The following is a 27079-nucleotide window of genomic DNA, read 5'->3' on the forward strand; positions in this document are numbered from 1 at the left end:
ATTTGTTGTTGTGGTTTTTGTCCAAGGGATATTGAAGATATCAGCACAACAAAAAGAGTTACGTGGTGTTTTGGAATCCATCCCAACTGTAGGCTAAGTGACCTGCAGGTTGGACAGACTGCTAAAGTCCAAGAGTTTCAACATTCCTCAGTGTCAGGATCTACTTCATTAATCTCCTGATGCAGGTCTGAGACCTCAGGAACATAATTCTCTCTCCTTTCTCTCTCCTCCTCCTGCAACTCAATGGAGATTCCGCTCACTGGACCTCTACGAATCTGCTTCATCAGTTAAGTGGTATAAACCGCTATCTTGCTGTAGAGCTTCTTGCTGGGAATAATGGTAGTCTCTTCACACATGCACTTGTTGGTGTGGGAGTTGTTGCCCAGGCACATGTAGTACCTCTCAAAGATGACCCGGGCCACCTTCTTCACTGTGTTGATGTGAACACACCCCACGTTGGTGGGTCTGGTAATTATTATGATATCATCTTGTGTGGTGATCCACTTTGTCTGTAAAAATCCTATGTGGCCTGGGTTATAAAGCGTTCCTACAGGAAAGCTTTGCATTTGTTCCTGCCAGGCCCTCCGAGAAGATTACCAAGGGAGGGTATAAAATTCAGATTCTGCCCCCGCCTCCTGTCATAAGCTTGGTGGGTTATTTCTCTTAGGATAGTATTTTCTTCTACTACACACCCTAATGAGGCCAAATTTCTCTGTCTTCCTCCTGGGCCAGAAAGTACTGTCTGGGGCCTCTCTTACTGGCATGCAGTCTTCCGAGGGTCCCATCTGTGTGAATGGGTCTCATTGTCTATTTGCCATCTCGTACGGGTCCCAAGTCCTGAGACAGGTGGAACTTCTATAACATTGGAAACATCTGACCATTTGGGCCCATTTGCAGCTCTAACACACCCCTCCGTACCCACAAGGGCTTCATATCATCTGTGCTAGGCACTTGGTTTTCTTCCTTTTGTGTTTTTGGCATCTGGTGTTTCCCTTTTTTTTTTCTCCCCCCAAACCTGGCTGTGTGTGAAAATATTTTTGTTACATTTTATATGTAATTTCGAGTATTCGTAACTGGAGGAATTCTGGGTTGTACGGTCTGCCAGAAACCTGAAAGGGCCTTTGTAGTCTCCCTTTGAGACTGCTTCTGGGGTGATAAGCCCTGGACTAGGAGGCCAGGGATCACATTCCAGATTGCCTTTATCAGTATGTAGGACCGGGCAAGACATCTTCCACTTCTTGGTCTCCGTTTTGTCACCTCCCGATTAGGTGGTGAAATCTTCAAGTTACTTGAAGTTTCGTCTTCAAGTTACTCTCAGTTCTAAAATTCTCTGATTTTTTTTTTTTAACTTCTATCCACAGGACTTATTCTGAAGCCTTATTCTCTAGGTGCAGATCAGCCTCTGTGAGGAGAGGCTATTTGCCAGAAACCAAGATAACCCGAACATTCTTTACTTTCCCCAGGGCAGAAAGGGAGAGACACTTGTCCCTTGTCCTGAAAATGCCTCAATGATTTGGCTTCACAGGGAAACAGTTGCATTTGTGGAAGTGGTTTGCCTGGGCCTCTCTTCATTTGCCTTGTCTTTTATTTTTCCAAGGAAAAAAATCAGCAGAGAAAGTTCCAGACTTTCTCTTCTTGTGCAGCTTTGTTTTCTGTATTTAGCAAATGCCAAACATCGACCACGTCTGCAAATTTCCTCTTGGTTAAGACTTAAATTCTTGCATTGCGTCCCCAATATTTTATCTTGACAGAGAAGCGCAGTAAGTTGTGGAACAATTTTACCTTTAGCTGGGGCTTTTTCTGGGAGGGAAGGCTTGGGAAAAGACACTCTGAAGTGCTTTTATAGGAATCTGTTGAGCCAGATAGACAATTCTCAGGTCCTTTCGTATTGCTGCGGTCATAGTAGTGAAGCCAGAAGGCGAACAGGATTGTCAAGCAATTCCCCCAAAGTGAACAGCAAGGGCTGCCGAGGGGGTGGAATATAATGGAATAGTATTCTGCTAGGACAATTTGTCTTTCGACACTTAATTCTCTTTCAGCGACAGCAAAGGCTTGTCTCTGATGAACTTTTTTGTCTCCATCTCCACCTGATTATACACCCATGTTTGTGTCCCTCTGCCTGCCGGATGCCACCTCACCACATGAGCCCCTTCAACCTTGGGCCCTGGACATTTCTAGTGAAATTGTTTCCAGAACAGCTCAGACCATCTGTAGCCTTTCTCTTGGTCTATCATTGTCCCTCCACTGTGACTCTGAATTTTCATGGATCTATGAGAAAAATAAATGATGAGGAAATGCAACTCTTTCACTAAAAGGGGAAGTATTAGCCCTGAGGATCTTGAAATTCAGCATAAAATGAAAATTTCCATTAGGCAAATGCGTGCAATTATAAATAATTAAGCAAAAACCTTGACTAGTCATCTACGTGTTTCTTTAAAAATGTCCCTAACATTGACATTGACCAAGAAACAAAAGAAGGCTTAAGAATCAATGGGAACTCTGCTGAGTCCAAAAGGCAGATTTTGCCACTTAAGCCAGTTTGTAATGTCCCATTATATCCGATCGCTATAAAACTTTAAGCATGTGTTTGGCTATGACATCAGGCAGTACTCTGGGCCCAGAAGTAGGAGTCACAAATCCATGGTGGAGAGAGCTTCACTATTTTAATATTCTCAAAGGATGCACTCACCCAATTAAAAGCATGCATCATATGAATTATTTGTTGTATTTAGAGATATTTAAAGGCTGCAGTTGCTGCAGCTTTGGTAAAACAACAAGCAGGCATATGACATCAGATACTCAATCCCCTTTTTCTGTTACAGGGTTTAGGGAGCAAGAAACTTGAATTGCTGGTCTCCCTTGCAATCTGGAGTGAAAAAATAGACTGTTTTCGCCGAAGAGACAAAGGAGATGAACAAAAGTCTACTGAGAAGGTAAAAGGCAAAATAGTTGGGTTTTGGACAATTGTTTGCTTGACCCCTAATAACTTCCTAGAAAGTAGATGTGATGTCCATGCAAGAAGGAGCCACCATCTTGCAAGCTCCAAGCAACAAATGAGAATGGGTGTCAACAAACTGAGATCGGTGTATGGAAAGCAAGAGAATGTGTTCCTGACAGCATGTGAGCCCTGAGTTTTCTGCTCTTTACAGCTGAAAGAATTCCTAAGTGACATAATTAAAATTTGGGAAAATTAGGGGCACCTGGGTAGCTTGGTCGGTTAAGGGTCTGGCTTCTCCTCAAGTCATGGTCTCGTGAGTTATAGCCCTGCGTCTGGCTCTGCCGACAGCCTGGAGCCTGCTTCAGATTCTGTTTGTCTCTCTCTCTTTCTTTCTCTCTCTGCCCCTCCGCTGCCCCTACTCATACTCTATCTTTCTGTCTCTCTCAAAAATAAATAAACATTTAAAACGTTTTTTAAATAAAACAAAAGTTGGAAAAATTTGTGATTGTGTTGAAGTCAGCATATACAAACATAAAGAATCTTCACACGAAAAATCCAAAAGATGATAAAGCACTTCTTAAAACTTTTAATACATTTAAATGTCTTCATTTGGGGGATAACCATATTTTAGAAATAAAGCCAAAAGATCTATGAACTGCCAAATAAGAATACGATTATGGAGACCGAAGCAGGAAATATTAAAATTGGGACTCTCCTGGAAGATCCTAGAACACTGTTTCTGAATTTATATCCTTTAAGCCACTTTTTAAAAGTACTTTTACTTTAATCAAAGAATGTAATTTTACGCCCACTTTCCAAGAAATACATTTCTGAATCATTTTTCTAAGTTGGCAAATAAAAGCCTTCTAAAGATAAATCATCCACTTTGCTTTTGAGCAGTCATTGTTCCCACAAAACAGCGACAATGACAATACCCCCAGAGGCCACATAAAGGAAAGTATTCATGCGTTATTATTAGCTAAAAAGATGATCCATGTCTGGGTCTATAATTGAGTTCATAATTCTTGGAAGATTCCCTCTGTATCAGTGGCTTTCTTCCAAACACAAAAGGAGATGGGATTTTGGCACAAAGTGTCATTCAGAGCTCCTTGGGTTGTAAAACAATTGGATTTTTTATATTAAGCAGACAACATATCTGGGGGTCTGTGTTTCCTCCCATTCTGATGGATTTAGCTGCTGGGTTATTGAGTAGACTCTTGAATGTAGATGTCATGTTTCTACCTCCGGGTAGAGAAACAGCAGCTGGAAAAGAGGAGTGGGATTCATGCCTTATAGTGTTTCCATTGCAACTTGGTGACTAGGGTCCCCTGCTAGTTGGACTATCGCTATTGGAATGCAATAGGGGGTGACAACAGTGTGCCCAACATGGTGGGAAGGTTAGTTTCTAGTCTCAGTGATAATGGATCCTGTGGGACTTGCCTGTGGGACTTGGAGCAAGTCACGTCATGTTCCTGGACCTGTATGTCCCAATCAATAGGAATGGGGGTAGACAGTATTCAAGGTGACCCCGAGGGCGGTGAGGGACCATGCTTTCCCTTACAACGCTTCTCTAGGAAAGCAGCCACCTGGCCAGGCTCCTCATCGGAATATACAGGAGGCAGTAGCCCAGCTCTGGGGCTGCTGGCCAGGAGGAGGCCCGGCTGGAGTTGCCTTAGTGGAGGCAGAGGGAAGGACACGGGGTCCCTATTCTGAGTCTGCAGCCTGACCACCCCGCCCCCTGAACAGCTGCCTTTGATCTTCAAATCATTCCATTTCACCGTCAGCAGACTGAGGCTCACACTGGGATGGGCCAGTCTGCTCTTTCACACATCCCCACCCTCCACCCCAAACTCAGGCTCCAGAGCCTGGTTGCAAAGTCACACGGAATTTCCACACCCCACGAACGCTGTACAACTACCTTGCAGACGTATTTCAAGTTTTATTATTATTATTACTTTTTGAAGGGTGAACACTTACTGATTTGTCATCTGTTTCGCTGGCCCACCCTGCAAAACTAACCACTGATCTTTAGCAGAGAAGTAGTAGAGAAGGCGACCAGGCTGAAACCTGGGCCCCCTGGGGCTCCCAAGCCACCATCTGGAGAAGACCACTTTGGAAGAAGCAGGGCAGGCTGCTGGAATTTGGGCCCACACCCAAATCTCAGATCTCCGTGAACTGATTCTTTCCAACCCGGCTTGGCCCACCTTTCCATGCCATGCCCCTCTCCCCTCTCTGCCTTTTAAAAGCATTGTTCTTGGCCTGACTGTGCAATGATATGCTGGGGGCTTTACCCGCGTGGCTTTGACAGAAGCTGCCACGGGGAACTGAGCTGCCCATTCTCTGACATTCCTTCTGTCAGATGCTCTGATTCATCTGCCGGGTTTCATCCAGCTCAGCCCTCCAGTGACTAGGTCCCTCTTGGAGCCAGATCTTTGCCTGGTTGGGTGGGTCAGGGCATGATTCACCTTGACCAGCAGCTCACCCTTGAGTCACATGGATCAGGAAACCCAACGGATGTGACATCAACAGTAAACACAGACAGATAAGGAGGTGGTTCTGTTTGCCGTAGAGATAAATGCCACCACCCTGGCTGGGCCTCTGCCAAGAGGGTGAAGGACACTGCACATAAGTGTTAATTCTGTGCAATGGCTTATCTGTGGACACACCGAGACTCTCAGGGCGGGGAAAGCCCTCAAGGGTCAGTCTGTCACTTTGCTACAGTAAAGTGTTACTTTGTTGTTATTTCAAAGTCTAACCAGAGAATCTTCTCATATTCTGTTCCAGTTCAGGCATGGTCTCAGCTAAAAGATGGTGGGCTCCTTGAAGGCAGGGTCAGCCCCTAGTTCTGTGCCCACCTCCATCACTGAAAAGAGATCTTTATTCTCTTTTTTTAGATAGAGGAGTTTGGGGGTAGGAAGGGGCAGAGAGAGAGGGAGACAGAGAATCTTAAGCAGGCTCCACGCGGAGCCCAATGAAGTGGGGCTTGATGATGTGGGGCTTGGTCCCACAACCCTGGGATCATGACCTGAGCTGAATTCAAGAGTCAGACACTTAACCGACTGAGCCCCCCAGCACCCCATGAAGAAAGAATTTAAATCAACCTCCTTCCTCATCTAAATGAAGAGTCCCTGTTGGGATTGAAATTTGCCATTTTCTCCAGGGTCATGCAATTCTTATTTTTTTTTAATTAAAAAAATTGTTAATGTTTATTTATTTTGAGGGAGAGAGACAGAGTGCAAGCAGGGGAGGGGCAGAGAGAGAGAGGGAGACACAGAATTTGAGGCAGGCTCCAAGCTCCAAGCTGTCAGCACAGAGCCTGACATGGGGCTCAAACTCATGAACCAAGAGATCATGACCTGAGTCAAAGTCAGGTACTTAACCGACTGAGCCATTCAAGTGCCCAAGGGTCATGCAATTGTTGGTTATGGCATGCCCCTGGACCCCAGGCTCTGGCTCAGCCTGGTCACCCAGCTGCTGTGGCAGGCAGGGGCCCTTTGTCCCTCTGGGGATCTCCTAAAACCAGGCTTATGAGGCACAGGATCCATAACAGGTCCTGTGAGTACTACTAGAGCCTGAGATGGATAGAAAGATCAGGAAAACTGATCTGTCTATATTTGAGCATTTGCTATTTTGTTCATCATAGGTCATTTTTGCATTAGATTTTCTGAAACATTACATGAAGATATCTTGATTACTGAGTCATTTGGCATTCCCTTAAGTTTTGTGCTGAGTTAATTTCCTCCCTCACTTCACTTGCTCAGTGTTGTGTCTGTGAACCAGAGAGATCTGGAGGGACAGAAGGATTGCCCCAGGAAACCTACCCCCGTAGCTCCCCTCTGCTCTGCAGGGAAGGCAAGAAGCCTCTCCTCCTCTATAGTTTGCACAGACTTGGAGCCCTTAGAACCTTCCTGAGTGCCAGCTGCTACCTGGGACCCAGGAGGGCCAGAGGTATGCCAGCTGTCCGGACTGCCCGCTGTGCCCACTAGATGGCGCGCTGGGTGTGCAGGTGAGCGAGGCACACCCCTCCTTGGCCAGCTCAGCTCTTGGAAGTGAGCGGTTGCTAGTGTAGAGAGCACCTGCTGGGTTGATCCAAACTGCAATCCCAACATCTAGGTGAGGATCCTGAGGAAGCAAGGTGAAGTGACTCACCCGTTATCCTTTAGTCCCTAATTAATATCAGTTGTGGGTTCTGGCCTACCTGACGTCCCCAAACGTCCCTTCTTCCTGGATCAGTTGCTCTTAGAGGTATCTTTTGACATTCTGGTGAAAGCTATAGGGACCCTCCTTGGAAAAAGTTTAAAAGTAATTTCATCGTCTTTCAGAACAGCACAGAAATAGATTCAGAACCTTCTTCCTAGGGGTGCTACAGTGGCCCTGTCAGTTAAGCGTCCAACTCTTGAGTTCAGCTCAGGTCATGATCTCAGGGTTCATTCTCATAAATAAATAAATAAACAAAACAAACAAATAAATAAGTAACTTAAAAAAAAGAACCTCTTTCCTACATATCTGCAGTATATGCATCTTATTTGGGATTTAGAGTCAATTCCTGACTTTCTGTTCCAGATATGAATCTAACCATGCATGCCAATGCATTCATTCAAGAAATATATATTGAGAACCTCTATGTGCCAGATACCGTTTTAGGTGGAGCTCACATCCCAGAGTGGGAAGGGAAATGGTAAGAATTGACAATTGTGGTAGCCATTGGTGCTATTCTCTAAACGATTACAATTTTCCCTGTTCTGGGCAGTAGGATTTTACTCCCTGGTCATCTTCTTTATTATTTTTTTAAGTTTATTCATTTCTTGAGAGAGAGACAGAGAGTGAGAGAGACAAAGAGCAAGTGGGGGAAGGGCATAGAGAGAGAGGGAGACACAGAATCTGAAGCAGGCTATAGGCTCCAAGCTGTCAGCACAGAGCCTGAGGTGAGGCTCAAACCCACAAACTGTGAGATCATAACCTGAGCCAAAGTCGGTGCTTAACCAACTGAGCCACTCAGGTGCCCCTACTCCCTGATCTTCGTAGGGTTGAGTGAAACCATGTGGCCGGTTCTGGTCAATTAATCATGAGAAATGATGTGGTATTCTGGGCCAGAACATTTAATCACTGGTGTGAGGCCCTTCAGAGCTTTCCTCTGTCCCCTGACATGGTGACCAGAAGCATTTCACATGGACCAGAAGCGTTTCACATGAAGGCTGCATGGGCGGCCCAGATCCTGGAGCCATGTAGCACGAATGAGAAATCAACATTTATCTAAGACACTGAGATTTGGGGGATATTTGTTGCTGAAGCATAATCTGGCCTATTCTGACTGATAAACAATAAAAAAGTAAATAATATAATGATATAGATTGCCATAAGGAGATTAGAGCCATGGGGAAAAGAAACAATTGAGTAGAATAAGTGATATTGGAAGGGTGGGAGGTAGATGGAGGGGCAAACAAGGTGGGCCTCATGAGAAAGCCCCTTTCCTTTGAGAAGGAAGCAAGCTGTGCAGGTGTCTGCAGAAAAGAGTGTCCCCAGCAGGGGGAACAGCCAGACAAAGGCTGGAGGCATGTCTGATAAATTCAAGGAAGCAGCAATGGGTTGGTTGATATGACTGAGGCAAACTTTGGGGGGAGGTCAGAGAAGTAACAGTATTATCATGTGGGGCCTGTGGCCATGTAAGGATTATTGCCATGTTCTCTGAGTGAAAAGGGAGCCATTAAAGTGGTTTGAGCTCAAACACAACATGATGTGATTTACATTTTCAAAGGATCATTCCAGCCTCTGGGCTGAGAGCAGACAGTGAGTGGGGGTGGGTGCAGGATAGAAGCGGGGAGGCCTACTAAGAGGCTACTGTGAGGGCGCCTGCGGGGCTCAGTCGGTTAAGTGTCTGACTTCGGCTCAGGTCATGATCTCACAGTCCCTGGGTTCGAACCCCATGTCGAACACACAGCTGTCTGTGCTGACAGCTCAGAGCCTGGAGCCTGCTTCAGATTCTGTGTCTCCCTCTCTCTCTGCCCCTCCCCCACTCACTCTCTGTCTCTCAAAATAAAATAAAGACATAGAAAAAAAAAAGAGGCTACTGTGTTGGGGGGGGGTCCCTGTGTGGCTCAGTGGGTTGAGTGTCTGACTCTTGATTTTGGCTCAGGTTGTGATCTCATGGTTCCTGAGATTGAGCCTCACATTGGGCTGCACACCAACAGCAGGGAGCCTGTTTGGGATTCTCTCTCTCTCTCCTTCTCTCTCTGCCCCTCTCCCCAATGTGCTATTTTTCTCAAAATAAATAAATACACTTTAAGAAAGAAAAGAGGCAACTGTGTATCGCAGGTCAGTATTATTGGTGGCTTACGTGCGGCGGTGACAGCAGAGGTGGTGAGAAGATGGTCAGCTTCTGGACATAGTTTGAAGGTGGAGCCATGAGATTTCCTGATGGATCAGATGAAGGATGGGAGGGATTCAAGGCTTTTGGCATTATCAAGTAGGAGGATGGAACTGCCATTGATGAAGGGTGGGAGGTTGTAGATGGAGCTGGTTTTGGGGGGAAGAGCTGGAGTTTTGGTCATGTTAAATTTTAAATGTCCATTAAGGGCTCCTGGGTTGAGCTGAGGTCATGATCCATTTCAGCTCAGGTCGTGATCTCACAGTCATGAGATTAAGCCCTGCGTCAGGCTCTGCACTATGTGTGGAGCCTTCTTGGGATTCTCTCTTTCTCTCTCTCTCTCTCTCTCTCTCTCTCCCCCCACCCCTCCATCTCTCTTAAAATAAATAAACATTAACAAAAATGATAAGATGTCCATTAGTCTTGAAGCGAAAATGTGTGGGAGGCACTAAATATATAAGCAAGGAGTTAGTTTGAGAATAGTTAAGGAAAAGATGGTATCAATAGTTTAATGTCTCAAAACACTTTGGTTGGTTATAAAGAGAGACTTAAAAATTATTTAAATGGTTATTTATTTTTGAGAGCCAGAGAGAGGCAGAGAGAGAGGGAGACACAGAATCCAAAGGCAGGCTCCAGGCTCAGATGTCAGCACAGAGCCCTATGTGGGGCTTGAACCTATGAACCATGAGAGATCATGACCTGAGCTGAAGTTGGATGCTTAACTGACTGAGCCACCCAGATGCCCCAAAGAGAAACTTTTAAGTTTAGCATTATATATACACAGGCTGATTCTAAGGACGTTAGATGAGAATTATGGAAAATGATGTGGTTCGCTTACCTTTGATAGTGTCAGAGGAGTTTTCTTCTCTTTGCTTTAGGAATGTCAAGCACATGATCCATTATATCATGCAATGCTCCCTCCATCCTAATCAATTTTATCTTGGGGTTCCTGGCTGCCTCACTCAGAGGAGCATGTAACTCTTGATCTCGGGGTTGTGAGTTCTAGCCCCATGCTGGGGGTAGATATTCCTTAAAAACAAATAAAACTTTAAAAAAAAGTACTCATCAAAAGAAAAGAATTGTGCTGTGTGGTTATGGATGATAAATTTTATCTTTTGTTAAATCCTGGGAAAAGCACTCCTTTCTCTGAGGAAATGAACATGCTTCCTTTTTCCCAAAAATGAAAATCATGAAAAGATTGTGCATCTCTTTTCTCTTTAGCTGCCAGGGAGCTCAGAGTCCAACTAGAAACTCAACTATAGTCGGTTAACCACTGGGTCTGGAGGGCCTGCATATTTGTGTTTTTACTTTCCCCCACCTTGACTTCCTACTTTGAATATATTTTTTAACGTTTATTCATTCTTGAAAGACGGAGAGAGACAGAGCGTGAGTAGGAGGGGCAGAGAGAGACGGAAACACTGAATCCCAAGCAGGCTCCAGGCTCTGAGCTGTCAGCACAGAGCCTGATGCAGGACTTGAACCCACAGACCATGAGATCATGCCCTGAGCTAAAGTCGAACGCACAAATGACTGAGCCACCCAGGCACCCATTGACTTCCTTTTAATGTCCAGTTTTAGTTTTAAAATTTTTATCTTATCCTATCTGTTCTTGCTAGGGTTGTCTCACATCTGTATGGCATGAGGGGGAGTGTAAAATAAGGAAATAAACACAATTGAATAAGGTTGCTTTTTAATAACAATACAACTCATTTAGAAGTAAAAAAGATATTGAAAATTTGTCTCTAAGGTAATTTTCTATATGCAGAATCGTATATTTCAGCTGGCTTTCATTATAGCATTGAAAATGTGTTCCTTAAGGAAAAAGAATGCTCGTCCCAGAATGTCATAAAAATCACTTTAAAATTACAGCAAATAGATAAATTCACATATTTTAAAGAAAATAAGCAAGTTATCATAAGATACTGAGACTAATATGCAAAATAAGTTGCAAAATACAAATAAAAAAAACACAGGGAGTTGTTTTTAAGTTTCTTTTCGATGATTTAAAGGTTGCAGGGTAAGGATGTGAATTTTCCTGACAGGACACACTGCTGGGTGAGACGCCCCAGCCCCTGTTTTCTGAATCTGTTGATGCAGAGATTCTCAAGCCTCGGTCAGCCTCATGTGCCTTCACATACGTATAAGCACCTATCTTTTTAGTCTGTCCATATTGCTTCTTCAAATCAATTCTTTTTCTAAATTTAAATTTATTTAAAGAGAAAACAGCTGAATATGTCAGGTGTAAATTCACGGGTTCCCTACTTTCTTTAGGCACATTAAAATCAATTCATGAGGGGCTCCTGGGTGGCTCAGTCGGTTAAGCATCCGACTTCAGCTCAGATTATGATCTCACGGTTCGTGGGTTCAAGCCCCGCATCAGGCTCTGTACTGACAGCTAGCTCAGAGCCTGGAGCCTGCTTCAGATTCTATGTCTCCCTCTCTCTCTGACCCTCCCTTGATCATGCTCTCTCTCAGAAATAAAACATTAAAAAAATAATAATTAACATCAATTCATGAATGTGAAAGTAAAAAATTATGTGGTGTGGAGTGCCTGTGGTTAAGTGTCTGACTTCAGCTCAGGTCATGACCTCACAGTTTATGAGTTTGAGCCCTCAGTCAGGCTCTGTGCTGACAGCTCAGAGCCTGGGAACTTGCTTCAGATTCTGTGTCTCCCTCTGTCTCTGCCGCTCCCCCACTTGCTCTCTGTCTCTCAAATAAATAAACTCAGCTGAAGGGAAGAGGAGCCTTGGCATCAGCTGAGGTACTCATAAAAATGAATCAGCCCCTGGGGCGCCTGGGTGGCTCAGTCGGTTAAGCATCTGACTTCAGCTCAGGTCATGATCTCGCGGTTCGTGGGTTCGAGCCCCGCATCGGGCTCTGTGCTGACAGCTAGCTCAGAGCCTGGAGTCTGTTTCAAATTCTGTGTCTCCCTCTCTCTCTGAACCTCCCCTGCTCACGCTCTCTCTCTCTCTCTCTCTCTCAGAAATACATAAAACATTAAAAAAATTAAAAAAAAAAAAAGAATCAGCCAGGACAGAGGAGGACTCCTTCCCATTAAAGAGAAAATGAGGAGAAATGGGGGCACTTTAGCTGAAACACACACAAGGAAGTCCTCAGAGTGACTGCTGAATACAGACCTTGAAGAAGATCTTAGAAAACCAGCTTGAGGGGTCCCTGAGGGGCTCAGTCGGTCAAGAGTCTGACTTGGGTTCAGGTCATGATCTCATGGTTCCTGAGTTCAAGCCCTGCATCAGCCTCTCTGCTCTTAGCACAGAGCCTGCTTCAGATCCTCTGTCTCCCTCGCTCTCTGCCCCTTCCCCACTCATGTATGCACCCTCTCAAAAAATAAATAAACATTAAAAAAAAGAAAAGAAAGCCAGCTTGGGATGAGGACACCCTACTATAATGGCCACCATCAGTATCTCCTGCCCCCCACTCAGCTCTTAGTCGTTATGACACTCGCCCATTTTAGCCAGCTGTAGAAATGGCATTCTTAGTTTCTGATAATATATCTTACATCTGGCTTTTAAAACTGGTTCTCAACCGTGGTCCCTGGGCCAGCAGCATCAGCGCCTCCTGGGACCTTGTTAGAAACCAGATTCTTATGCCCCACCCCAGACCGATGGGACCTACCCAGCCCTCCAGGGATTCTCACCATGCTGAAGTTTGAGAACCACTCTTCTAGAATGACGCCCATGTTTGCACAGTAAACAGAGGGCTATTAGCAAGGAGACCTGAATTCTAGTCTGCATCTATAGCCAATTAACTGTGACCTAACGCCAAAAAAAAAAAAATCAGTTTGAGCCTCAGTTTCCCCATATGTGGGGAAGACGTTCCTAGCCCTGCTGGCACATTAGAATCACCTGGGCTGCTTTTGCGATTTTTTTTTTTTTTTTTTTTTTGGTGCTACTGTGCCCTAGAGTCCATACCTTTTAATTCTATTTATATTAGATTCTAGAACAGGCAAAACCGAATCTGTGATGGGAGCAATCAGAACATGCCTGGGATAGAAGACTGGTGGGTTCACCGCGAAAAGGCAGGAGGGACCTTTCTGGGGCTATGGTACTTTTCTGCTCTGATGGGAATATGGGTTAGAGAGGTGTATGCATTTGTCAATCTGTTGAATGGTACCCTGAATATTTTGCCTCAAAGGATGGGGGAAAACATACTGTAAACAAAGATTGGTGTCTAGTTAATATTTGTGAAGTATGTACGGGCGAAATGTACTGACTCACAACCCATTTTGAAATGCATCAAAAAATAAGATGGCTTGTTGATGGATAGATAGAGGAATGGAGGGTCAGTAAAATTCTTCTGATTTTTCATTAAGTTTGAAAACACGTATTTGTAAGAAAATGTTAGAAGGAAATTCTGATGCTGGTGCCCCACACTCACATCTATTAAATCAAGATCTTTCCTAAATTAAAGCTTCTACCATGGGAGGAAGATACATCTTCTTTCTCCAGGGTCACGGGTTTTAAGCTTCGTGTACAGATACATACACAGGGCAGAAGAGACGCATTCGGAGATTGGGAGGTTCTTGGGTTTTATGCCGGACAGTGAATTTATTGGGCTGGAATCTTCCCACAGGTAACAATAATGGGAAAGGAATGGGCTGTGCACCTGGGCTTCACTGTTAGCACTGCCCCACTCCCTCAGCTGCGGGCATTTGGAGACTGGCTCCCCTCCCCCCATCTCCAGCTGCAAATCCCGGAATGCTCTCTATAGAACTTCTTGCCTCAGCCACCAGGGGGAGCTGTCACCCCAGCAGTTGCACGAAGCTTCTGCAATATTCAAACCCAGGGCTTGGCATGATTATGTGTATGTGGGGGGGAGGGGGTGGTGGTGGTGGGGACGGTCCTAGAGGGCTAATCCCATCATGCTTTGCTCCCCCTGTTAATTCGGCCACCTGCAAAGGACCAAGCCCGCCTGCACCACAGACCCACCATCCAGACCTGCGCATTCTCTAACCTGACTCAAGGCACATTCTGAACCCCACCTTCCTCACCTTTCCCAGCGAGACTGATGGCACCATCTGCAGCCAGCAAACTCCCCGAGCCTCGAGATTCCCTCTTCTGGGAAGGTTCTCCTCACTCTTAACCGGGTCCACTGCTTCGCCTGGTGCCCTCCACGGGAGGGGGGGTGGAGCGGTGGGAGGCGGGGTAGGCTTTCTTCTCTGACGGCCCACAACCCCCCCAAATTTAAGGTTGAGGACAGCCTCCTCCATGCTTGCCAAGGCCGCTTCTAAGACATGTCTCTTCCCTTCTCATTCAAGACCCAGCCATACCACCTGCCGCCCCTCCCGGTGGCTGCCAGCGGCTGGTCCTGTGGACCCCGGGGACCTCCGCTCCTGCGGTTTCCTCCCTGCCCCCCCGTCCTCTTCCCGACGACCTTACAGATGGTCATACTCCTCCGTGGCTTCTCGCTACCTGGACTTGCTCAGCTCCAGCGATCTCTGCCAACCCTCTGCGATCAGGGACTCTGCCCCCTTGTGGGAGGAAGACTTCCAGCACCCCTATGGTCCCGGCACCTGCCCCGGCATCTCCTCCGGCCCAGCCAGGGCTCATGTCCCAGTCTCCCTGAATCACTGCCGTCCTCACTCTTGTTTTTAAAAAAAAATTTTTTTAATGTTTATTTTTGAGAGAGAGAGACAGCGTGAGTAGGGGAGGGTCAGAGAGAGAGGGAGACACAGAATCTGAAGCAGGCTCCAGGCTGTGAGCTGTCAGCACAGAGCCCGATGCGGGGCTCGAACCCACGAACCGTGAGATCATGACCTGAGCCGAAGCCGGACGCTTAACCGACTGAGCCACCCAGGCGCCCCTGCCGTCCTCACTCTTGTTCCCGTGTGATCACCGCCCTCGTGTGATCACCGCCCTCGTCTCCTCTCTCCTGCTCCTGCACCTGCCCCACCCCTGGGGAGCCCAGCGTGGGGGGGGGGGGCGGAGGGAGAGTGAGGGAGCACTTGATCAGTGGGACTCCTCCACTGTAAATACATGCTCACGAACCTAGGGGTGCTCCTGGCAGCCCCACTCTCTCCCACTCGACTCCCACTCTCTGCACGGACAGCTTCATACCTCCTCTCCCCTTCTCCCCGAGCCGCCCTCGCTCCCGCCCGCCCTCCCTTCTGCCACACGGAGCCACATCTGACTTCATCGAGAAATTCCAAGCCAGCAGAGCGAGCTCTCCGGCTCCCTACCTGCCCCCGCCCGCACCTCTCTGCATTCCTGCTGTCGAGGTGGAAGAATCGTGCCTTGTGCCTTCTCCCTCCTCGCTGTGAAGCCAGCTGCCCCACCCCCACCCCACAGCTCGGCGCCCATCCCTTCTAGCTTGCCACTCTTACACGCACCCCCATTTCCTCAGCAATACCAGGCTTCCACTGGAGGGCGAAGAGCTGGCTGGTTAGTTAGGGACCCAATGTCACTCAGCTTTCCCTAAAGAGGAATTTTTCTAATTGTCACCTGGCGGGAGCTGTGGGGGAAGGTCTACTCTTGGTACAGTCTCTCAGGTGACCCCTGGTCTACGGTCCCTCCGTGTACCTCCTCTTTGAGGTGGCTTCCTGGAATTAAGGAGTTCTGACACAGAACAGTGTCTCGAAACCCTCCCAGTCACGTCCTCACCCAACCATTGGCGTGGGTCGATCATTCCCACCACCGGCAGGTGAAACAGGGACACCTCTGGGTCCGTGGAGAACATACCTGAGATGACACGCCCAGGGCGCCTGGCGCACAGAAGATGCTCGCTGCGCCAGGACAGTCCCAAGCGGGTCCCTAAGAGAGCGCATTGGAGGATGCTCCTCGCACTGGCATTTATGCACGAGGAGACGCCCCAGATGTAAGGTTGTCAGGGACACACAGTAAGGTTGTACAGCCCTCAGGGGTTCACCACGGACAAGGACACAGGTGTATCTGAGCTCCCGCGAAGAAAAGTGTACACATGGAATCCATCAGGAGGGTTACTCAAGGAAGGGTGAGGTGGGGCTCACGGACAGACGGATAGAATTGGGGTCTTGGTGGGGCTGTGCTGATGTGGGTCGGGAGCCTGGACTAAGTCCTGTGATGATGCCCTCAGTCGTGAGCTGGCTCACTGCCCCTGCTAACTCTGCAAGGTGACCTCCCTGCAGAGATGCCCTGTGGGTGCAGCCTAACCCCGGGCTTTCCGGGGGCTCACAGCATCTAGGAAACACGGTTCTGTTCATAAAAGCAGAGAGGCCACTCCTTACTGGGACTACACACTTGAGGCCCCGGGGTCTAACGGCCCTGTCTTGGGGAGCCGTGTGGGCTTGCGTGGAACAGTGGGGGTGAGGACACCTTAAGGAGAAGGGTATTGACCATCTGCCTGTGACATGTGGGCATGAAGGCTGGTTCTCTGGAGTCCCAGAGGCACTGAGTTGGAACTTTCTGGGCCTGGGGATGACCTGATTCCTCTTGTTTGCAGTTTGTGGTCTTACGCCAACAGGCTGCCCAGGAGTGGCATGGCTGGTTCCAAGCCACCAACGTGGTGTCTTCTGAAGGAGGAGCTGGGAAGAGATGCACACAGGCAGCTCTTGGAAGTGTGGCGGGGCCACCTCCACTGCCCACACCTGCTAGAGATGGCAGGAGGGGACAGAGCCCCTGTGGAGGAGCGAGGGGAAGTCTCCACCTGTCAGAAGTTGAGGGCCTCTCTGTTTCGGGGCAGAGTGACTCTCTTTTAAGCTGGGCCTGAGGAAAATGTTAACGAGAAAGCTGTCACCCTGAGGCCTCACGAGGGAAGCAGAGGCTTTGTCTGCTTTCACGTAGTGATCCACCAGGACCGGACACGCTCATTAGAATGCAGGTGAATCAGGACAGACTCGGGTTTGCAGGTGAGAACTCTTGTTTCCAGAGCCGTGGACCACGTGTCAGACCTTTTCGCGGAGTAAATCAGAAACCTGGGAGATCACTGTCATTTTTACACAAATGAAGCTCAAGTGATTCCCTCTGTAGAAACTTCCAGTTAAAAAAGAGGGCAAACGTCTGATCTCCAAGTATGAGTTCCTTGTTTCTTGTGGGTGAATTAATTGCTTCTCACCTTGTAATGTTTACAGAATACTGATGGCACGCTGAGGGGAAAGAGGAACAAAATTCTTGAAAAGGAGGAATTTTTAGGTACAAAAAGGAAACTATATGAGTCAGGTTCTCCAGAGAAACAGAACCAGTAAGAGATATCCATATCCATATCCATATCTATATCCATATCCATATCTATATCATCTATATCCATATCCATATCTATGTATTTAATCTATAATCTCACCTGTCATCCAGTCAAGTTGATACATAAAGTTAACCATCACAGAAACTGTGTCTGCTAAGTGAGACAAGATGTGATTTGGATAAGCGACTGCCATGTTGCTGAGGCTGGATAAAAAGCCCTGACTAGCCGCCTAGGAGGACTCCTGGATGTGCACTTAGTGGGTCCTTCTAGAACCTTATAGGAACTGTTTCTCTCAACTTACGATCTAGCATGGCTTTGCACTGGAAAGCACACTCAAGCCTTGCCAGGATTCCATAGGATCCCAATAGAATTGGAAAGCAGAAATGGTTGGTTTCCTTTCAACTGAAATTATAAAATGTTCCCATGATTCATTTGCAAAGCGATTCATTTAATAACTTCAAGCCACCAACAATCTTTTTTTTTTTTTCCAAAAAATCTTTCTAATGGGCTAACTGTCAACTGCCAGCCTTGTGTTGGCTGACACCGAATACTCAGCTCAGACAGAGAGGGGTGTGGCCCACTGCTTTTTTGGGCTCCTCATCCCGTAGGAGGCCTGGCGTTGCCCAGACTGACCCCAGGGAAGAATGTGCTTCTGGGGCCCGGGCAAAGCTCCCCCACCCAGACATCCTGTCTGGGCTGCTTTGGCAAAGACGGCCGAGTGTGCACTGCGATACTGCTCTCTTCCAGACTCGAGTTGGGCTGGTGCTATGGACTGAATGTCCGTGTCCCCACCTCTCACCCAAATTCATCTGTTGAAATCCTAACCCCTGAGGTGATGCTATGAGGAGGGGAGGCTTTCAGGGGGTGGTTAGGTCACCAGGCTGGAGTCCTCATGAATGGGATTAGTGCCCTTAGAGAAAAGACCCCAAAGAGCTCACTCGAGCACACAGAGAGAAGGCATTATGGTGTCTGAAAACCAGAGAGCAGGCTGGCGCCTTGATCTGGGACCGCCCCAGACTAGAATGGTGGGAAGGAGGTTTCTGTTGTTTATAAGTCCTCAGGTCCGTGGTATTTCTGTTATACCAGCCCAAACAGACTAAGACAGGTGGGAAGGGGCTGCCCAGTCAATCTCCATTTCCTAGCAGCGCCCCACCCCTTATATTTTGGTAGGACCACCTGTGACAGGTTGTAATTTCCAAACAATGATGTCAACCCTATTTCTGGTCTCATTCCGTTCTTGCTGCTCTTCCATCAAGTGGAACCTACGTCTTTTCCCTTGAACTGGGGAAGGGTCTTTGGGACAGCCTCACCCAGCAGAGTAAGTAGATGCAATGTCACATGACTTCCAAGGCAGAAACGCAGAAGGTGATGCAGCTCCGGCCTGGCTCTCTCTTGCGACAGGTGTTATTTGGAGTCCTGAGCCGCCTGGCATGAGTTGGGCTGTCCGGGAGCTGTCACGCTGGAGAGACCGGGTGGAGATAAAGGCGCACGTGGCCGCATTTCATCTTCCCAGCTCTGCACCAGACATGGAGCCGCACAGGCCTTCTTGATGACCCACCTCCCGCCCCTGCCCACGACTGAACCCGCGATTGAGACCCTGAGCAAAACCGCCCAGCTGATCCCAGATTACCCTGAATTTTCTAGTAAAACATGATTTGTTGTTGTCTTAAGCCACTGTTTCAGTGTGATTTGTCACACAAAAATAGATAATCATAATACCTTGTGAAGGGGAATGAGATGGGTCATTTCCAGATCAAGGGAGTTGAGAGGGAGGGAGACCAAATGTCTCAGTTTGTGGAGACTCCATGACACCTTTTGCCTTGGCCTAATTCTTTTTTTATATATTTATTTTTGGGAGAGTGCAAGTGGGGGAAGGGCAGAGAGAGGGGGACAGAGGATCTGAAGGGGGCTCTGCGCTGACAGGCTGACAGCAGCAAGCCCGATGTGAAGCTCGAACTCACAAACCTTGAGATCATGACCTGAGCTGAAGTCGGACCCTCAATCGACTGGGTCACCCAGGTGCCCCTTGGCCTAATTCTTAATAATGCCCCTTTTCACTCTCAAAGTGTCTGGATTTGGGAGATATGTTATATGGTCACCCTATTCAGAACCAAATATACCTTGGGTTGGGTTGAGTTGGTGTAGACAAGAAAGATGACCTCTGGGGAGCCACAGATGGAAGGCCCCCGAGGTCACAGAATCACCACGTGAGCACCATCCGTGGCCCTAGACCCCCATTCAAGACTCCACATGAAAAGACATAAACTGCCAAAGGGAGTCATTTTATTATTGAGCCATGATAAAGCTTGTTCATTACAGCAGCTAATGTTACCCTGAAATTCGTTATGAGCAAAAATTAGGAATCTCCATCCTGGTTTACAAAGGGAGAGAAAAGGTATCCATGTCGGGAATCTGTGCCCATTCACTTTAGACCCACAAACTCCTAAATCACATGACTCCATGGCCAGTGTTGTTTCTACGAACAAATCTTTTTTTTTTTTTTTACCATATATTATGAATATGGACAATGTTTCCACCAGCTTCCTTCACAGCTCTCGCTTTAAAAGATCAGATGTACTTGTGACAGTGAATTCTTACATTTTAAAGGAAGAGGAAACTTCTGTGTTCAAGACTGTGGGCTTTGGGAGTCAGACGGGCTTAGTATGAATTAGTGTGGAGATGTTTACCAGCTGTGCCGCCCAGGAAACCATCACTGAACCTCTCTTGCCCCAGGTCCCTTACCTGTAAAGTGACAATAACACCAGCTTTCCTCTTCTTTCTCCTCCTCCTTCTATTTCCTTCTGATAACATTTTGACAAGTTAATCCATCCACATATCTGAAAGATGAGGTCCCAAAGTGCACACATTAATGGTAAGTCTGTATAGGTGGCTTTTGGTTTTCACCTTGAACTTGGCCTGTCTCTCATGCAGAAAAGCAGTGCTATGGAGAGATGATGGGGTCAGGACCCTTATCCTGACCCACTCTACTCCAGGGTGACCTCACCTTAATGAATCACATCTGCAGCCACCCTCTTTCCAATAAGGCCACATTCTGAGCTCCTGGGGGTTAGGACTTGAAATCCTTTTTGGGGCCCACGATTCCACCCAGGACACCTGTTTCATTCTCTTTGCTCCCGCAACCCTCTTTCCCAGAGAAATACCAGCACCTGATCCTTGTCACAGGCTCTGCTTTGGGGGGAGCCCAGACTGAGACATTGGGGGCTGGTCTGGAGCTTCATGGTCCCCCAGTTGTGCAGCCTCATGGACTGTGTCATGGAGTGTGTTGGCTCATCTGGAAATGCAGCAATGTCCTCAGGTGGCCTCATCAGCTTCCCTCTCCCTGACATGGTCCCTAAATAAGAAAATGTCTCTTGACTTGGGCTCCAAATCCCAGTGATCTGAGCTGGATCCCGTGGAACTCCCTCTTTCCTAAGGTCCAGAGATTTGGGACAAAAGCCAATTGTTCACAAACCATTAGCACCAAAGGATGCGGTCAGAGAGGTAGAGAGCAAGACAGAGCATATCTGTCCCCGAGGGCCTGGGACCCACCAGGCCTGGGCGGGTGGCCTGGTTCAAGCAGAGAGAGGGTGGCCAGCCCAGCGTGGGAGGGGGCCAGGCCTGAGTCCTATCACTCCCCAATTCTTCAGGATCTGAGGTCAAAGGACAGAGACGAGCACTAGAAACGTGTGAGCCCTCTGATGACAGTGACCTTGCACACGGGTCCCGACAGGCCTGGAATCTGACCGGCCCTTTGCCCCTCCCTCCTGGAGGGCCTGGGGGTACATTAGGAAGGCTTTGTGAGCGAGTTTCACCCCAGAATACTGAAGAGAAAGCCAGGCTAGATCATATTGGTGAAACCACTTGATGAATAGTTAAGTGTAATGTGCAGGACAGATATAATTTTAAAGGAGATGGAGAGAACTCTAATTATAACTCCAGGGAAGTTTCGTGAATCAGAACTCTCTTTCCTGAATATGATTGCTCGGAGGGTGGAGGGTGCTAATTATGTGATGTGGGAAATACCTTCTTTCACATCCAGAACGAGCTGGGAGATATTTTTCTAGGAAATTTTCCTGTGGACCAGGCAGATGGAATCATCTATCTGAAAGGGCCTCCCGTTAGGTGGCCGGAGCTGCGCCGGGTGCCTGGGGAGGGGGCCCTGCTGGTGGCTGGAGAGCTCCCCTCCTGTGCTACCAGCAGCCAACAGGAAACACAGGCTCCCAAGACTTAAGAACAAGACCGAACAAGCCTCAGCCATAAACTGTGTTTACAGCATTCTAGGGGCTGAGGGCATCACTGAGGATGGGGAGGTTGCCAAAGGAACCAGAGGTATCCTTTTCTTTCTTCTTCTTCTTCTTCTTCTTCTTTTTTTTTTTTACATGAAAATAAAAGATCACCACCGACCTGTGAATCATAAACCGGCACTGACCATGAGGCTCGCAGCCGGAAGGATTGCTGAGGGCTGCGGAGGCGCCGCCGGGGGTGCCCCCCGGGAGCAGTTTCTCTTCCTGGAAGGGACTCGGGCTTGCTTGCTGTGAAAGCTTTATTTTCTTCTCTCCGGCTTCCTTGCCTGCTCGGTTCCGACCTTGCCCACCTATCATTTTCTTCCCGGGAAAGGCACACATCCCTATTTCTGATAATGCTTCCTGCTTGCGGCTCTCTCCTTTTTAAAAAATTTATTTCTTGATCCACCCACTTCATTTCTGCTTCCTGGGATTGTTTACCAATGGGACGGATGCTAATATTATGTGAAACACGCCAGAAAGTGCCAGGGCACAGAGTAAAAGGCCCCTCTACCTTCCCCCTGGCAGCACCTCCTTCTCCTTCTCCCCCTCCCCCGTCCCCTCTGCCCTCCCCTCTCCTGCCCGGAGCTGTGGCCGGAGGATGGTGGGCTGAGGCCCAGGCCACAGAAGCCCAGCGGGTGCCTGGTGCTGGCCTGTTCTGGGACTTGCTGGGCTTGCTGGGCAGGACGCAGATTCCACAGACCACGAGTCCTGGGAGCACAAGGGGCCTGGGGCGGGGAACCACTGCCTCACACTAGATCCCTTCCCTCAGGAGCTCAGGCCAAGGTGGGGAGGGAGGTGGCTGAGAGAGGGACTTGGGGACAGAGGGGCCCCTGGACACCGTGGGAGGCAGGCCATACTTGAAGGGGTTGGAGCTGTTCTAGAACCTTCCGCCACACTGCTCATTTCTCCCTCACTCGTCCCGAGCCTTGGAAGGAACAGTGGGGTTGCTGAATAAGTGAGGCACAGATATGGGAGAAATTTCCTGGGTCCTTTTCCTTCTCACCTGATAGGTTACCTGCAAAGGGCTGGTGGCCACTCTTGAAAGAAATTCACTCATCCATTAGACGTTTCCTGAAGTCTTCTCTGTGTCAGGCAGGCTGTTTAAGCCCACCGAGGCTATGACAGACTGTCTGGGTTCCAATCCTGCCTCCACCACTTACGAGCTGTGTGACTTAAAATTTTTTAACATGTTTTTATTCATTTTTTGAGAGACAGAGAGAGACAGAGCACCAAGAGGGAGGGGCAGAGAGAGAGGGAGACAAAGAATCTGAAACAGGCTCCACGCGGCACTCGAGCTCACAAGCTGTGAGATTGTGACCTGAGCCGAAGTCGGATGCTTAACCGACTGAGCCACCTAGGCGCCCCACTCCCTACATTTGTTCAATGAAAAATAAGCTGTTCTTGGTGCTGGGAATGCAGAGATGCTCCTGACCCCATGGAATCTTCGTGTGGAGGGTGGAGACAAACCATAAACATGTGAACAAATAAATGAGAGAATTGCTGGGTCATGAGGAAAATGAAGCCAGTAACAGGATAGAGGGCGAGTGGCAGCTGCGTGTGGGGGGGAAGTGTGTTATTTTAACCAAGGACACTAAGGAAGGTCTTCCAGAGGAGAGGTATCTGCATGGACATCTGAATGATGACAAGGATCAGCCATGGAAAGCACAAAGGGGTGGATTCCAGGCAGTGGGAAGAGCGAAGAGCATGTGCAAAGGGCCGGTATATTGGATGAAAAGGCAGGCATGGCTGAAGCTGGTTGGGGGGTGGGGGGACATGGGAGAAGCACTGTGCGCACGAGGATGGCAGGAAGCAGGCCCAGGTCCCGTGAGGTCCGGCAGGCCCCAGGAAGGAGCCGACATCTTTTCTAATGGCCACGAGACCATAGTCATCGTCCAGGCCTGCAGCAACAAATTGTCACGAACTTGGTGACTTAAAACAGAAATGCATTTTTTCTCCAGAGGTCTGGAGGCCAGGACTCTGAAATCAAGGGTGGCTCAGTAGACTGAGGGCCTGGCTCTTGATTTCAGCTCAAGTCATCATCTCACGGATTGTGAGTTCGAGCCCCACGTTGGGTGCTGCGCTGACAGTGCAGAGCCTGTTGGGAATTCTCTCCCCCCCACCCCAGTCTCTGTACCTCCCACGCTCACTTGCACATGCGCTTTTACTCTCTCAAAATAAATAAACTTAAAAAAAAAGATGTTGAGGTGCCTGGGTGGCTCAGTCGGTTAAGTGTCCAACTTTGACTCAGGTCATGATCTCATGGTTCGTGGGTTCAAGCCCCGCATCAGGCTCTGTGTTGACAGCTAGCTCAGAGCCTGGAGACTGCTTCAGATTCTGTATCTCCCTCTCTCTCTGATCCACCCCTACTCACGCTGTCTCTCTCTCTCAGAAAAGAAAAAAAAAAACATAAAAAAAAAGACATGTTGGTAGAGCTGAGGTCCCTCCAAACATCTGGAGGAGTGTCATTCCTTGCCTCTCGAGGTTCTCTGGTGGCTGTGCTCACTCCTCTTCACTCTCTGTCTTCACAGGTCCTCTCTCTGTGTCTCTTCTTAGGACACCAGCCATTGGACTTAGGGCACATCCGAAATGCAACAGATAGCACTTTGAGATCCTTAATTATATCTGTAGAGACTCTGCCTCTGAAAAAGGTTGCATTCACAGGTACCGAGGGGTTAGGACTTGGACATATCTATTTTGGGGGTACACAATTTAACCCACTACAGAGGCCACTGGTGGTTTAAGCAATCTCAAACAAGGCTACACTGTCCACGATGGGTCAAGAGAGCAGTAAGACCCTTGAAAAATCATGTCTGAACATGGACAAGGTGTGGATGTGGTCCAGACAACAAGATTAACCAGACATCCCCCGTCCTGGCTAATGTGGCTTTTTTTTAAATCAACATCAGCTCTAGCTTTGCTGCATTTTTTTCACCTTCCAGAAAAGAATTATTAAGACATCCCATCACAGCATTACCTCTGATACCTGATAGCATCCAATCCAGAGCAAACCTTGCTTCCTTGAGCCCCCATCCCTACCCCAAATCATGCAACAGAAACCTCCATCCTGTAACAGGTCCGAGATGCCCTAGGGATGCTGGTGGTGTGTGCCCACCCTTGTTGCGCCAAATCAACAAACCCGATTTTGCTTCGTCCACAGTGTGCTCCCAGTGGTCACAGTTTGAAGGACAGAATGGGCGTCATTGGCGTGGGACCCGTGTGGTCCACAGGACCCTGCACTGGGAAGGGCCTCACACTTGGTTTACTACTGTGTGGCCACCATATTGAAATCCTTCACTGGGTCTTGCAAGTTCTGTAGCTGGTTCTGCTGAAGAGCATTAACAGTGGCTAATGGCAGGGTCCTTGTGGCAGAGAGAGTGACAGGTGGGTGGATTCAGGACTTTTTGGCCCGGACACCCAGGACTGGATGCTAGCTTGGATTTGAAGTGGGGGAATGCAAAGAAGACAGAGAGAAAACTCCAAATCTTCTCCTGGGCTGGGAAGGCCCTTTATCAAAATGGGAAATATTGGGTGGTCAAGTCAAGCAGGTTTTGCACTGGGTGAGGGGTTGGGTCAAGAATCTCCATCTGGTGAAAATACACTTCTGGATGTACATTAAGAATAGGCATACAATGTTACATTTTTTAAGATTGGTAACTCAGTGTTGCACTACAGTTTTGCAAGATATTACCATAAGGCAGGAAGGAGGGGAGAATGGAGGAAAGGGGACATGGGATCTCTCCATATTATTTCTTACGACTGCATGTGAATCTACAATTATCTCAAAATTAAAAGTTTAATTAAAAAAATTGGTGACCCAGAAAATCAGGACGTGAACGGAGCGATAGGCGGCTCCAGGCAGGTGTTACTCATTTGTATTCATAAATTCTTCAATCTGCAAGGGGCTTGGAGGGCAGCTCACACAGGGGACGCCGTGATGGGCCATACATGGCATCGGAAGGGACAGTGGTGGCCACTGTGGCACCTGAGTGTCCTTCCTGGTGTCCTACAGTTGGGGGCTGATGAGGAAGACATCGGCTCGTCTCTCCAAGGCACTGCCAGTAGACCGAGGAAAATTCCTTAAGGAAAGTGGCCTGGGCACTTGGCTCCTCTATCAGTTTCCAGTCACTTCAGCAGGGGATGGGCCTGGGGTGCTTTGGGCGTGGACACTGCGGGGAGGAATGGAGGCCAGAATGGCTTCTGTTGGTCTTCACTTTTATGCTTCCATTTACTTAGACTCAGGCTCCCCGGGGTGGGGGTGGGGGCAGCATCTCATCTTGATATTTGCAGATTTATTCACGGAACTCCCCACACATCTGGATGAGAATATATGACTTGCCCCCCAGAGGAAATAGTTAAATGAATCGCTAAAGCACAAAATGTTCCTGTAAAATTGCTTCCATATTTTATTAGACGCAGATGAGCATGAATTATTGTGAAGCCAACAGGAGGGTTTGCAAATTGGGTTCTTGCCTTTCCATAAACAGTCCTTCCACACCTAGATCATTATGGAAAGGCTTTAATGAATGTTGGTTTGTGATGGGGGCATTGAATAATTCATTCACCCATCCATCCATCCATCCATCCATCCATCTATCCATCCACCCAACATTTATTGGGCACCCACTGTATGCAGGTAACGCAAGCTAATCTGTAGCTGCAGGGGTCATTTTCACTGACCCACTTTAAGGGAGTCCTTTTGAGATCAGGTGACTTGGGGTTTGAATCTCATGGGAGGTTCACTTTTGGGGGGAAGGAGCTCCCTTTCACGTATCTCAGGGGGCCACTGGCCACACAGAAGAAGGTTTTCTTTCATATACTACTCTACTGTTGAAGATGTTATTTAGAGGCGTCTGGGGGGCTCAGTCAGGTAAGCGTCCGACTCTTCATTTCGGCTCAGGGCATGATCTCACGGTTCATGAGTTCAAGGCCCGCATCAGGGTCTGTGCTGACAGTGAGGATCCTGCTTGGAATTCTCTCTTTTCCTCTCTCTGCCCCTCCCCTGCTCATGCTCTCTCACTCTCTTTCAAAATAAATCATAAACCTGAAAAAAAGAAAAAATGCTACTTACTCTTAAATTCCTCTTTCTTAAACACCTGCTCCTTGGTGTCAAGGTGTGAAATTTCTTGGAGAAAAAATGGACACAGTTCTGCAAACCTGGCTTTGAAGTGATTAGTTTCTCACATTCTGTGTGGCTCTGCCAAAATGACCCCAGCTGGGTATCCAAAGGGGTCTACTTTTTGCTCAGAATGCCTGGCTCCAGGAAGGGAGCGTGGGCAGCTGGGGATGAGAGGACCCACATCATTTCTTCTTCTCCATCTG

General features: G+C 48.0%; 1 long non-coding RNA gene across 1 annotated transcript; it reads right to left on the minus strand.

The window, feature by feature from the left end:
• Positions 1-26139: 26139 nt before the first annotated feature.
• On the minus strand, positions 26140-27079 carry LOC120228042. The gene is made up of 2 exons (XR_005527394.1): positions 26829-27079; positions 26140-26255 (listed from the first exon to the last, which is right to left on the minus strand). It is a non-coding gene; the product is annotated as an uncharacterized LOC120228042 (long non-coding RNA).

Source organism: Hyaena hyaena, unplaced genomic scaffold, assembly GCF_003009895.1.
Source record: "Hyaena hyaena isolate Hyena2069 unplaced genomic scaffold, ASM300989v1 scaffold_20, whole genome shotgun sequence".
Classification (NCBI taxonomy): domain Eukaryota; kingdom Metazoa; phylum Chordata; class Mammalia; order Carnivora; family Hyaenidae; genus Hyaena; species Hyaena hyaena.